We start from the raw sequence: 14,866 nt of genomic DNA on the forward strand, positions 1-14,866 counted from the left end.
ACCATGAGCCAGAAAGCCAGTTCAGTTCTCAGAGGAGCATAAATGGATTTCTACTCAGCAGTGCAGTCACCCTGTAAGGGTATGAACACAGAGAGGGGTAATTCATTCAGGACCATTGTCAGAGAAGTCTATTGTAACACAAAGAGTATTATTTAATTTGACATAATCAATGGTAAAATTTGATCTAACTATACCTTTAGCATACACTCAAAGGTAAAGTTATTTCTTGCTACTAATTTCCTAATGGTGAAAAGCATCATTTGGAACTAAGACTAAAATCAAAAACAAAAACACTAAAATCATGTAACATTTTAAAATTGTGTCTTCAGGTTACCCACACTGTTTTAATAATAAATTATTATTGAAATGAAAGTATGTATTAAAAATTTCTCACTGAGAACTACAAATTCACAAGATAAGGCTATAGACCCCCCATGAGATAAATGGATCACATGGAACATATCCCCAGAAAGTGCCTATAGGGCAGAGTGCTGAGACTATATCATGCGATATATGAATGAGAAGAAAGAACTTTCATGAAAGAGAATTTGAAGTGATTTGGAGAAACTTTTGGGAAGTATGAGGTTTATTATATTTTGTATTATTCCTCTTAATTATAATTCTGAGGTGCCTAAATTTAAGGGCATATGAAAATGTTACTAAAAATCTCTGTTCTTCCTAAAGGTAATTCTTTTCCTCTAGTTTTAATTTGAGAAACTTATATGTTATAAATCACATCCAGGAATGTTTGTCCAAGGTAGGATTTTGTTCTTTTGAATGGTACCCACATTATGTATTTTGAAATCATTTTATAAATACATATTTTTAATAGAACCATAAGAAAAGAGAGGATTTTATATCCCTAAATTCATAACTATTTTTTTAATCCATCAGAACATTTTCCTGCCTACCGATCTTGCTCTTTCTCTAGTTCAGGTTTGTTGATTATCTCATGCTGTTAAGAATATTTGATACAATCCCATGACCAGCAAGACCCCAGGAGAAAATGAAAAGAGCTGTATCAATGGAGAGGCTGGGGGTCTCCCACTGCCTTTTGCTGTTCATACATTGCATTTCTTGGGTTTCAAAATAAAAGACTTTACTCTCTCCATAGTGTTTTCCATTTATATAGATTCCAATAGTAGAAATGTAGAGATTGTATACATAATGTATTGCAAAGTTTGATAACACTGATATAGACTAAATAATGACTACAAATTACTTTTCTAGAATATTGAATAAGGTGTGCTGATAAGTTATTGTTTATTTTACAGATTCATTTTTGTTACTTTCTAAAGTGAGAAACAAAAGGTCTTTCTGATAAATTCTGACAACTATTCTGCAGACACAGTATACTTCAGTCAAAGAAATCAAGCATCCTTCCTTACAGAATCCTTAATAGTTACTAAGACATGTGTTATATGGAATGTACTAGATAACGATTTTAAATAATTTCTTATAAAAGTGAATGTATATTATTAGAAAGTAGTAAACAGTAGTAAAATTTAAAGTTACAAACAGGATGATAAATGATAAATGAAATAATTATATAAATTACAGTAAGTGTGATATCATGAGCCTAAATATAGTTCCCCTATGTCCACAAAATTTCTCTAGGAGTCTATCTGCATAAAGGATTAAGGAACCTTCTGAGAAAAGTAAATTGATGAAGTGAAAGAGATGATGAGGAATTTTTCCAACAGTAGCATCTTCAGCTTGGGGGAAAACAAAACAAAACAAAACAAAACATTATTTAACAGAACATGGTGCATGTCATTCAGCATAAAAGTCCCCTTCCCATTTCACACACAAGTACACACGTTCTTCTCTTCAAGCTCCCTAAGGATTGGCTCAAGTAGGCTGTTAAAAAAAACAGTAAAAAACATTTTCAAATGAAAAAGCTATGAGAAGATTTCAGTAACAAGCCAATAGTGCTTTTGTACCAAAATAAAAGAATGTGTCACAAAATTGGAAATAGGAATTTTGTCTCCTTGGGTGGGCTGAAGTGAGGGCAGGGGGGTGATGTTGGTTGCCATGTTATTTCTGTGGATATCAACAGAAGGCAGAAACTGCACTAAAAGTATTGTCAATTACAGAAACAGTTACTTCTAGCTTCTAGCAGAGATCCTGACACTTATTAGGGTTTAATTAAATATTTATGCAGTGAATGAAACACTAAATTGACCCAGCTGCAAAGCTTAAGAAAGAGGTAGTGGTTTATTCAATTGGGCTAATGATACCTTTGAGTGGTGGTAGCAGTGTAGATGGTGGAAATAGTAACTTTCTTTTTTCTTGATTAATGATAATTTTATCAGTTCCAGAAGAGAATGCTGGTAACCTTAGAGGGAACACAACTCAAAAGCCTTATAATAATACTCAGTTTCCTTAATGGCCATCTTTTTCAGGTAGCAGGGATAAGGCTTCACCAACAGACAGAACTGACAAAAAGAAGATGGAATATTAAATCTAAAATGGTGGTTGAGGGAAGCTTTTGTAAACACACAATAAAGGCATTAAGTGGGCGCAAATACTTTTAGGGAGAATTATGAGGGTAGACTAGTATTCAAATAATTATGATAGGTCCTGGAATCAGCAGTATGTTGCTTGTGTAGTTGACATCTTACATCAACAATTTAGAGTCCAATTTGTTTAATATAGAAATTGAATGATTATGCCTCTCAGCCTGCCTATTGAAAAATGAATTGTGTGGTTATGACCTCCCTGGAGCTTCTAACCATAAATTTAATCCAATTGCCTATAGCAGATGGTCATATATCAAGGGGCGTTTTTTAGAGTGAGGTGGGAAGATTTTAAAATATATCGATGCCCAGACCCCATCCTTGGCAACTTTGAGGTGGGGGCAAAACATGTACTTTTTAAAAGATCCCCAGGTAATTCGAATATGCAACCAGGCTTCAGAACCATTTATCTAGAAGATGTTTTCTCTGTTCATGTGACGAGTTACATATCCCATCTTCTGAAAGCAACCCCACTGGCTCGTGGTAACGAGACATACATACTCAAATGTTTATAATAGAATTCTAGTTGATTGGGATGAGGTTACATAGTGGAGCCTCCGATTTCCTTTAGTCCATAGGCAGAATATTTCTTATGGAAGTTCAGTGGGCTTATATTTGTACTTCTTATTTAGGGAACTATACCTTTTTCAAAAGACAAAAAAAAAAAAGATAACAGAGCAGGAGAGGAACGGACTGTAGAATATGTTAAAGCCTAAGTCCAATGGCTATTTTTAGCATAAATTATAAATTAATACTATAAATCTCAGAGTTAAGGTGTACCCTCAGCTCTGTTGAGTCTGTGCTATTTCATCAACGTCATGATGGTTTTAGGGTGACTGGCTGCCTCAGTTGGTAGAGTAGGACCCTGCTCTTGGGTCCTGAGTTTGAGCCTTATGTTGGGAGTAGAGGTTACTTAAAAAAAACCCATCATTATGGTTTTTCCCAGTTTTTCTCTCTTGACTAATTGATTATATAACATACAATGGTCAATTGTGCAAAATTCTGGTGTTTATTTACCTATTGCTTAACTACCAGTAATTTTTTAAGATGGTAGAAGATATGGGGGTTGGGGTGGCATACAGCTTTGGCATTCTCCTGTTCTTTATCTATATGAAATAATGTAAAAATTTTAACTCCTTAAATATCATGGGTGAGGATGTAGGAAAAGAAGAGGGATGTTATAAGGGGGAAAAGATGCAGGTAAACAGGAAGAGGAGGGGGGGAGGTAGGTATGTAGAAAAGCAGCAGCACAGAGAAAAAAAGGAAAGAACCAGGGGCAAAATAAACAGGAGAGTAAGGGGTAAGATGAGAGTCAAAGTGTCAGCCCCTACTTCTTTTCTTCAATGCAAGCCAGATTTTGGTCCCAAGCCCCAGTTTTGGCAAATGCATTTTAGAGTGTGGTCTTAGTCATCAAAATGATGATTTTCTGAACGTACCCATCCTACATGTGAATAATTTCTTGTTTGTATATAACTTTTTAAGCATATCCAACTTTCTTTTTTTGAAAGCATATCCAACTTTCTAAATAGATATTTCCTGAGGCATTATTAAAATACTTATCACTATGGGTCTTTCATATTATCTTAAAATCATCTTTTTCAAATCCAGTGATTATGCTACATTCTTAAATTTATATCAAATGTAATTACATTAAGTTTATTTTATACTTTGTTAAGCCAGTGCAGTAATAACTTTTTCATCTCCAGATTAATTTCTTTTACCCACAGCAGCCAATCATGCTCCAGACAGCACAGCTTTTTGAGACTATTATTATGCATGCACAGCTGCATCTTGCCTTAACTAGTGTCTGTGATTATTCACTAAAGAATTCTGCATATACTCATTATCCACAGGAGAGTCTTCCTCCTTTTTATTTGTGCACAACTCAGGAGTGAGACCTCCTGCAAGTTGCAATTTAGATGTAAAAGCAGTTTATTTTAGGAAAGTTCATCTTTCAGCACGAAGGGGTACATACCCTTGATGAAGTGCATTCAAAACTTGCACAGTTTTAATGAGAGTTCTATGTGTACATCAATAGGAAATGGGAAAACCTTTGGTCACAGACAATGTCTCCAGCAGTGAGAAAGGCATATTCACTTTCTGATCTAGCAGTTATCAGAATCAGCATGAGCTCTTCTTTCTCAGGTAGGAACTGCTGGATTGAGAACCTGATTCTGGCTTCTCAGGGAATATAATATGGAAGAAAGTTATCGAAGACAGATTATAGAATATTTATGAAGAGCTCATGTCTATATTATTCTTTGCTAGTGCTTATGATACAAATAGTGTAGAGAACACAGTTCCTCCATTTTATACAGATTTATAATTTGAAGGAAGAGATTAAAAAAACTGGGGAAATAACCTGAATAGCATATTTAAGTGTAAGCCAGCACACAGAGTAGGGCAAATAGTCTTTGTAAGTCCACATACTATTAAATTTGGTCAACAATATACCTGTTCATTTTATTTTTTACCAAAAATTACTCATTTAAAATTTTACATATATTTATTGTTCTGTAATATTTGGCAAAAATGAGATACAAATCAAATACATGATTTGTCTCCAGGAACGATTTGGGAAACACATGTAGGAAACATCAAAAAGTACTTACTAATTCAAGTAGGACATACCGGAGTGCCAAAACGTATTTCACAGATGCCAGTCCTGTTTAGGGTCAGAGAAGAAATAAATTCAGATGATCTTATTTGGACAAGAAGTTTTTCCATTATGAGATGAATAGTTGTTTAGATTTCTTTTAGACGTGAGAGAGGAAAATATTATGGTTGGGAAGAAAATTTGAGTAAAGCTTTAAAATAGGGAGTGAAAATGGATTATGAGCCCTTCTTGGAAAGAGGGTTTGTGTTAGGGATTTGAAGAGGCAAAATTGGAACAACAGATGGAATTGATTGTACATGATCCCAGATGTCAAGCTGAGGTTTTTGAGCTTGCCTCAGAGAAGAACTATTAAGATTTTGAAAGCTGCACAAAAATCCGAAATAATTTTATTTAAATAATCTGATTTTTCTTGGGGCTCCTGGGTGGCTCAGTCGGTTAAGCATCTGCCTTTGGCTCAGGTCCTGATCCCAGGATCCTAGGATCGAGCCCTGAGTCAGGCTCCCTGCTCGGCGGGGAGTCTGCTTCTCCCTCTCCCTCTACCCCTTCACCCCGCTTGAAGTGTCCAGTCCAGAAATCAAAAGCTACCCCTTCTATCTTTCTCTCTCTCTGTCAAATAAATAAATAAAATCTTTAAAAAAATCTAATTTTTCTAGATATTAAGTGAAAAACTTTATGCAATGTACATGTAACAATATATGAAGAAAAGTTCAACATCATGATGAGTAGGATGATAGCAAATATATAGAGGCAACTGCTGATAGGACAAGGTTCAGAAAGATAGTCCCCAAAATTTAGCTTGAATTTGGAAGAGACTTTAAAAAGTTAGAAACTAAAGTGAAAAATGAAATGATATTTTAAAGGAAAAAAAAATTAGGGCCAGTTTGATTAGGTTGTATTGAGAGTTTCTTAAACTTCTGTGCATGATAACTCGCATGGGTCACTGTGGAAGGGTAAGAAAGCAAAAGTTGAGTTTGTTCATAAATTACTTTTACTATGATGAGCATCATGACAACCTGTGCTCTGGACACTGCTGATTTGACCAGCAAGATTTTCTTTAAACCCTAACGATGCATACTTTATCTATGTAACTTAAAGCAGCGGAGCCAACCTTAGGTAAACTTCAGTTTTTAATGAGAGTGTTCTAAGAGTAAAATAAGCCTCTGTTGAGTCATCCACATCTGATGTTGATGTAAAAGTGAAGAACAGTACCTGCTTTTGGTGACAGCAACAGGAGTGGGGAGATTCTATAAAAGGTCTGAATTCTGTTTAGAAAATGAGTCACTGTGATATAAATCCTGCTTTTTCAAATGATCATGCCTGGCTTTTCCACAAAACAAAACAACTTTCAATTGTACCAAAACCATTTAAATCTAGCCTGATATGTGTCACAAAGGATGCTGAAATGTCCAGTCCAGAAATCAAAAGCTTGACACTGAGAGAAATGAGCAACCACTAGGTTCCTCCAAATCCACTAAATGTCATTTTTTCCAGTTTTTAAGATTCTGATATTTAGATTATTAATTAAGCTGATCTACATGAATCAGTAATAGATAGGAATACTTATAGTTTATTGTTAAATCTGGACACTGTTGAAAAAGGGTGCTATTAATTATTATACCAGTACACCAGGTGTAAACTGGCTGTCCTAGAAAATTAGGACATGTGGGCACCCTAATAATAGAACATTAGAATTTTTTCTTCCACATGTTTTTACTCTGGATAATTTAAAGTTGCATCTAAATAAGTGAATCAGAATGCAATGTTTGCGAATAGTAATAGAAACATTTTTCTCAGTAAAGAATCAACAGTATTTGGAAAATATAACAGGATGGGAGTTGGAAAAATCAATCTGCTCTCACTGTACAGAACAGAAAACCTGCATATAGTAGCTTAAACAGATAGGGGATTGTTCCTACTTAAGTCTGGATAAGTGGCTGCTAGCATTGGTTTAGTCTTTAGAGGCTCAATCATATTACAGCTGATGTTTTGATATTCTTGTGACCTTTCCTTCATGGTCACTGGATAGTTTCTGCCAAGTTATCAATCATATCAATCTTACAGGAAGAAAGAAAAAAGATAATTCTTTTCTAAAATAATCACCACATGCATCATACACCTCAATGAATAGATCTCTGCTGAACAGCTATGGTAGACTGAAATAATGCTTAGGAAGGCAGGGACTGGGAATTGGGATTAAATCTGTCAATATCGTATACCACAATGTATACCAATATCGTATACCACAATGTTAAGATTTCACATCAATACAGTTTCAGGAGCAGCAGTGCCATTCATAGGGATAGGGAAGAGGAATCTTATTTGCTTTATAAGAGGATTTGTTTTTTTTGAATTTTTTTATATAATCAGTTTGATATAAAGACACTTAAAAAAAACCCCACTTCCCATGGAGAGTTGAACATATGAAACTGCAGAGCATAAAGAACTAAAAATTGCAAGTTGACAATCATATGAATTAAGCCAAGTAAAACAGTATCACAGAGGACAGCAAATACAGAATGGTAACAGGAAAGGAAAAAATTTTGTTCTCTTTATTAATTTACTTCTCCTCTATTTCGTGGTTTATGTCTAATACTAAATATAATTATCTATACCAGGGATAAGCAAACAATGGCTGTGGACTAAATCTGGCTCACAGCCTTCTTGTTTTTTGGGTTTTTGTTTTTTTTTAAGTAAAGCTTTATTGCAACATATTCACTCTACAGCTGCAGTTGTGTAACAATGACAGAAATAAGTAATTGTGATTCAGATTATTTGCTACCTAGCCCTTTAACAGAAAAATTTTTTCAACCTCAATTTAAAGGAATTAGGGTAGAACATAAGTGTTTATCTCTTTTTCTTTTTTTTTTTAGATTTTTTTCTTTTTTTATTATTATGTTACATTAATCACCATACATTATATCATTAGTTTTTGATGTAGTGTTCCATGATTCATTGTTTGTGTATAACACCCAGTGCTCCATGCAGTACGTGCCCTCTTTAATACCCATCACCAGGCTAACTCATCCCCCTACCCCCTTCCCCTCTAGAACCCTCAGTTTGTTTCTCAGAGTCCATAGTCTCTCATGGTTCATCTCCCCCTCCGATTTCCCCCCATCTGTTCTTCCCCTCCTGCTATCTTCTTCTTTTTTTTTTTTTTTTTTAACATATATTGTATTATTTGTTTCAGAGGTACAGGTCTGTGATTCAACAGTCTTGCACAATTCACAGCGCTCACCATAGCACATACCCTCCCCAATGTCTATCACCCAGCCACCCCATCTCTCCCACCTCCCACCACTCCAGCAACCCTCAGTTTGTTTCCTGAGATTAAGAATTCCTCATATCAGTGAGATCATATGATACATGTCTTTCTCTGATTGACTTATTTCGCTCAGCATAATACCCTCCAGTTCCATCCACGTCGTTGCAAACGGCAAGAGTTCATTCCTTTTGATGGCTGCATAATATTCCACTGTATATATATACCACTTCTTCTTTTTCCATTCATCTGTCGATGGACATCTTGGCTCTTTCCACAGTTTGGCTATTGTGGACATTGCTGCTATAAACATCGGGGTGCACATAGCCCTTCGATCACTACATTTGTATCTTTGGGGTAAATACCCAGTAGTCCAATTGCTGGGTCATAGGGTAGCTCTATTCTCAACTTTTTGAAGAACCTCCATACTGTTTTGCAGAGTGGCTGCACCAGCTTGCATTCCCACCAACAGTGTAGGAGGGTTCCCCTTTCTCCGCATCCCCGCCAACATCTCTTGTTTCCTGACTTGTTACTTTTAGCCATTCTGACTGGTGTGAGGTGATATCTCATTGAGGTTTTGATTTGGATTTCCCTGATGCCAAGCGATGTTGAGCACTTTTTCATGTGTCTGTTGGCCATTTGGATGTCTTCTTTGGAAAAATGTCTGTTCATGTCTTCTGCCCATTTCTTGATTGGATCAGTGTCTCTTTTTAAATGTATATTCTTTCATTGGGAAGTAAATAAAAGAATTTTATAGTGAATTTGGAGCTCCTGAAACAAACTTTTGAGTATCTCATTTAGTCATCACAATACATTATGATATGTTTTATTAGTCTGTTTTCGGGTGAGCTTATTCAATTATCATTCAGTTCATTAGCTTTTTCAAATAAAAATAGTCTAATTTAAATAGAGTTGTATTTTTTCTGTTATTCTTAAAGTTACTGATTTAATTAGAAAAATTCTACTGAATGAGATAATAAAATTCTGAGAGTAGCAAACACATTTACACATAATTTCTTGTAACTCTTGTCTTTTTCTACAACCAAAATAAGTATTTCCTTTAATTTACATTGATTTAAGTATTCCTGTAGATTTTATTCGGTTTGAACCTAGATCTTTTCTATTTTTTTGCATTATCCCCTGAGAGTTCCAAACCACCACAATGAATTGAACTATTGCCTAAATGTTGATAAACAATCCTCATATCCCTATTTTTGGCTGTGAATTCTTTTCTGAACCCAAAACTGGTGTATAGAAATTCTTAGTGGTATGTCCACTAAGTGGAAATTCCGCAGATAACTAAAATCTAGTATATTCAGAATGTAAAACATTGTCTCTCACGACCGTCCAAAACATTTAGGTCCATTGGCCAAATCAAGACAATCCAGATGAAACTTGAATGGAGTTCTGGGCAGGGGTATAAACTCTGCCTGAGCAGTTTTAGCTCTGGACAGTGGCCCAGATATAAGAAGATGCCTTCTAAGTTCCACTGTATTTGGTACACTTTTTTTTTTTTTTTAAGGATTTTATTTATTTATTTATTTGACAGAGAGCGAGAGCAGGAACACAAGCTGGGGGAGTGGGAGAGGGTGAAGCAGGCTTCCCGCTGAGCAGGGAGCCCGATGCGGGACTCAATCCCAAGACCCTGGGACCATGATTTGAGCCAAAGGCCAATGCTTAATGACTGAGCCACCCAGGTGCCCCTATTTGGTACACTTTGAATGTGTATCAAAACAAGCAAAAAAATTAGTATACCAATACAAAAATAACAATAAATGATTAAAGGAATAATTTGCACTTCTTTCTAATTTTTCACAGAAATGTCAGTATTAGTTCAATACTTGAAAAGTCATTAGATGCAATAGGGGTAAGAAATGGACAAGTTTACATAAGATGAAATTCCTGCGATATTCTCTACAGAAAAAGTACATTTTTAAATAGATGATTTTATCTCCCAAAATATATTCTGCATGACAAATGAAATGAGACCTATATAATCATACAAAATATTTTCTCTGCATGTACATAAAATAATTTTTATTCAACTCAGAGCTACCAATTTTAAGAGATTTAAAAATAAAAGTCTAAAATATAGTTTGGTGTATACTCATATTAAATCATAAATTTTGTTTGAATTCCATTTTTAAAATGACAAACATTTAAAATAAAACTTGATTAACCACAATATAAAATCATTAGATCCAAACTGTAATTAAGGGAAAACTGCCATTATACCAACATTGGTAAACTACTACTATAACCTGATTCTTGGAAGAGACAGGGATCAAAATAGAGCTGCAAAAATCAAATCTTCACTTCCTTTAAAAATCCACAGGGGCAAAACCTTATACTATGTTCTTCTAAAGCATCTCCATTCTTAGGTTATAGGGTTCACTGTAGTAACTCATTACCCTACCTTCTTCCATAAAATATCTATAGGAATTTCAGGTTTTATAACACATCATATATTTCATATAGTTATGTCATATAACTTGCCCTGGTGGATTGACAAGAGTTTCAAATAGTATAAATACATGAAGGGATTCTGGAAGAATAAATATTTAACAAAAGCTAACTTGGAAATTAACTTGGAACTTAGCACTTTATTCTCTCTTATTCCCTCTTTTTCACATTATGGACAGATTATCTTGCCAATTGTAAATCTTTCCAGGGGAAGAACAATGAGTTTCAATATTAAAGCTTCAACATACTACTGGGCATACCACCAATACTTAATTTAATGTAAACTAGTAGTAAAACAATCTAGTATAATGTGCTCAAGATTCATTTTTATAACAGTTATGAGACTACCCAGCATATTTATAATCACATTTCTGTGCCCTTGAGGAAAAAGTGAATCTAGATGGAGAGCTCGTACTAGTTTTACACTGTTAAATTTCATTTACATTTCATCTTACACTCAATATAAGATGCCTATCTCTGAAAGTGTTTTCAGATGGTTAAACTTGTCTTAATATTATAATATTCTATACAGTCACTTATTAATTGTATATAAGCATTCATTGTCCTAATTGTGCTAAAATGTTGTCTATAAAATTGAGCCAGCATTTTTATTGTCTGCATATCTTTGTTTTCTTTCACCCCTAGGATGTTTCATTGCAATGTGTCCGCTTATACTATCCCCAGTGAATTCATTATAAGGATACTAAAATATAATTACCATATTAGTCTAAAGTCATTTTTGAGTGCCTTTTTAATACACGTGACTTTTTAAGTTAGATTACAATTAATCTTTTTTCTCCTTAATCCTCAATCATTCTTAATCATATTTAAATAGTCTTAATCATGAAACATTCTTAATCATTCTTAAGTACCTTTAAACGTTCTTAATCGTCCCATTCTTAATCATTATTCTCTGGGTTTCAGGGATACTTAGAGACACTGATAAACATGGTATCTATGTCTGGCCTTGATATTTTAATGTCTAAAGATTTCATGTCTATAGTTCTAGTGTTATTCCCTTTCTATGCAAGATAGTAATTAATATATTCCGTGAGTATGAAAATATGAAAATCAGCATTCAAAGGAGAGTTTCAGGTTACCTAGATAGATTACCATAATACAGTATCAAAAGCATCTCAGCAATAGGTTAGTTTTCTGCCCCTCTTGGAGTTATATTGATCTTCATTGGCAAGAACATTTTGCCATTCTTTACATGATTATTTTCCCAATGGTAGAACAAGAAATAATAATTGTGCATAAGATGAAGGGCAATATATGTATTGGAGAGGGGCTATGAAAGGAGCTAATGGTATTCCTTTCGCTTTCTTCTGAAGCCAAAATTTTTGCTGATTTGAGACTATGAGTATAGTTAACTAATTAAAAGTTAAGTACTATAGCCATGTTTCTGGAATTTTTCTTGAATATTCATTCATTCTCTTCATTTCATATGCTGTATATCCATAAATTTTAAGATCAGTGGTTCAGTTTTGAACTAGAAAAGCAACTACTAAAATTGTACCTGTGCTGAATAAATAGACATAATATTGTGCCATGTTCCTTAAAACAATTCAAATGGTGAGAAGCAAATTTCATATGTATTATGTTATAAATAACGACTGAGTCATAGAATTATCTTTGACACAGAATGCAAGTGGGCATTTGATAATTTTCTCTGTACAGGAAATATTTTTGAAATTCTAAATATGTTTTTTAAGGTATAAATGTGGATGATTTGATATACATTATAAAATGATTACCATAATCAAGTTAATTAACACATCCACCACCTCATATAATTAACATTTTTGTGTTGTGTTTGTGGTGATGTTGTGGGATCGTTGAGCGTGATGGTCAAAAAAGAATTATTGAGATGTTTTATGGGGCAACTAGTAAGTTTATTTAAGTAGCACGGGGAAGGACTCCTGGGCAGAGACAGCTGCACTTCTGCTTTATGAAGCTGGTGGTTATATGCTTAGTATTCAAGGGAGAGGGGACATGCAGGGAGTATAAGATCATAAATGTCTTCTTCGAATTTCTGCTCATAAAATTACTTTTGTAAGATTTCTCTAGTGCTTATCATTCAGTTTGATATTAACTATTGGTGACTACATGGCAGTCATGAGACCCTATAAGAATGTAGCAATCAGCGTGTATTTGATCCTTATTGAAACTATGCAGGCTATAGGTCAGCCTTCTGGGCTAAAGGTGAACATTTTTCTGCTTCAATTCCTCATCAGTGAGAACACTTAAGATCTACTCTCTTAGCAAATTTCAGATATACAATGTGGCATTATTAACTGTAGTCACTATGCTGCATATTAGATACCTAGAACTTATTTATCTTATAAGTGAAAGTAACACTTGACAATTGGAAACTTACAAAAATAAAGCCATTGAGAATATTGTTATTAGTTTTAATTTTATTGCTATAGCAGAATTATTAGAACCTAATTTTTAAGTGTACTGACAATCTTTTAGATGGCTAGTAGAATTTTAGCAATACTTTAGGATTAATTACTATGTTATTTAATGTAATTATGTGACATATAAAGGTAAAATAGCAGTGATTATAATACTTAAATCTTAGTCTACTCATGAGAAATGTTATTTTACCTTTGTTAAAAAAAAGTTTATGATTCCAAATTAAAATTGCCATACCTAGGACTATAAAGTACTTTAAAAGTATGTCTACAAGGTAATTGACTGCTTTAAACAACAATAATTATGTGTTTGAGGTTTATAACATTTGTGTAAGTAAATCTATGACAAAGGTAGCATAAAGGCTGGGAGAGGGGAAACAGAAGTATACCATCATAGAGTTCTTAAACTACATGTGTGGTGAAATACCACCTGAAGGTATTCTCCGTATACTCTCAAGCTCCTCCCTTTTATCCCCCCACGCAAGGTAACTTATAAGACAATACAGGTATGAAACGGCATCTCAAAATAATATACAAACAAACAAGCAAACAAAAATGCTCCATTCAGTCTAAAAGAAGACATAAAAGAGAACAATTTGGGGAAAAGTTCAAACAGAACAAATAAAAAAACAAATGATAAAATGGTAGCTTTTAACCTACCCAAATCAAAATAAAACCAAATAAAAATTCCAGAAGTGAAAAAGAGATAAACAAAACTTACAGAAGTATAATGAATAGGTTTACCAGCATGTTACACATAGTCAAAGAAAAGATTAGTGAATTGGAAGATTCCCAGACTTACCTATAAAGGAAAAGATGCACTGAGATACAGAAAGGTTGAAAAAAAATGAGGATGAGAGGAATAGATGGAAGGTATGATACAAGTGAAACAGAATGGAACGATGACATATTTGAAGAGATAAAAGACAAAATTCTGCCAAAATTGACAAAAAGGCATGAAGACTCATGATAAGTTCTATGAACCCCATCCACGATAAATGCAAGGACAACTACAGATTGCCACGTCACACAGAAAAGAGATGATAAAGAGCCAAGGGCATTATCTTGAAGTAAGCAACAGCGACACCTACTGCCAACTTCTCAAAAGAAAAATAAAAACTAAAAAGGAGGACAGGATACAATGTCATATACGCTGGAATAGCAAAATAACGACCAAGAATTCATCAGTGGGGGGAAAATCCCTTCAATAATAAAATTGAAATAAAGGTATTTTAAAGTAAATACAAATTGATAGAATTTGTTACTAACTCTTACGGACTGGATTATATCTCCCCCAACTCCTTATGTTGAAAACATAATGACTAGTACCCCAGAATGTGACTGAATTTAGAGATAGGGCCTTTAAAGAGATAACTAAAATTAAACGAGGCTATAAGAGTTGGACCCTATTTCATTATGACTGGTCTCCTCGTAAGAAGAGGGAGAGGCACCAGGGATTTGCACGCATAGAGGAAAGGCCAAGTGAGGACATAGAGGGAAGGTAGCCATCTGAAAGCCAAAGAGAGAGGCCTCAGGATAAACCAAACCCACCAACATTTTTACCTTGAACTTCTAGTCTTCAGAACTG

This window comes from Halichoerus grypus, chromosome 4 (assembly GCF_964656455.1).
Source record: "Halichoerus grypus chromosome 4, mHalGry1.hap1.1, whole genome shotgun sequence".
Lineage (NCBI taxonomy): Eukaryota > Metazoa > Chordata > Mammalia > Carnivora > Phocidae > Halichoerus > Halichoerus grypus.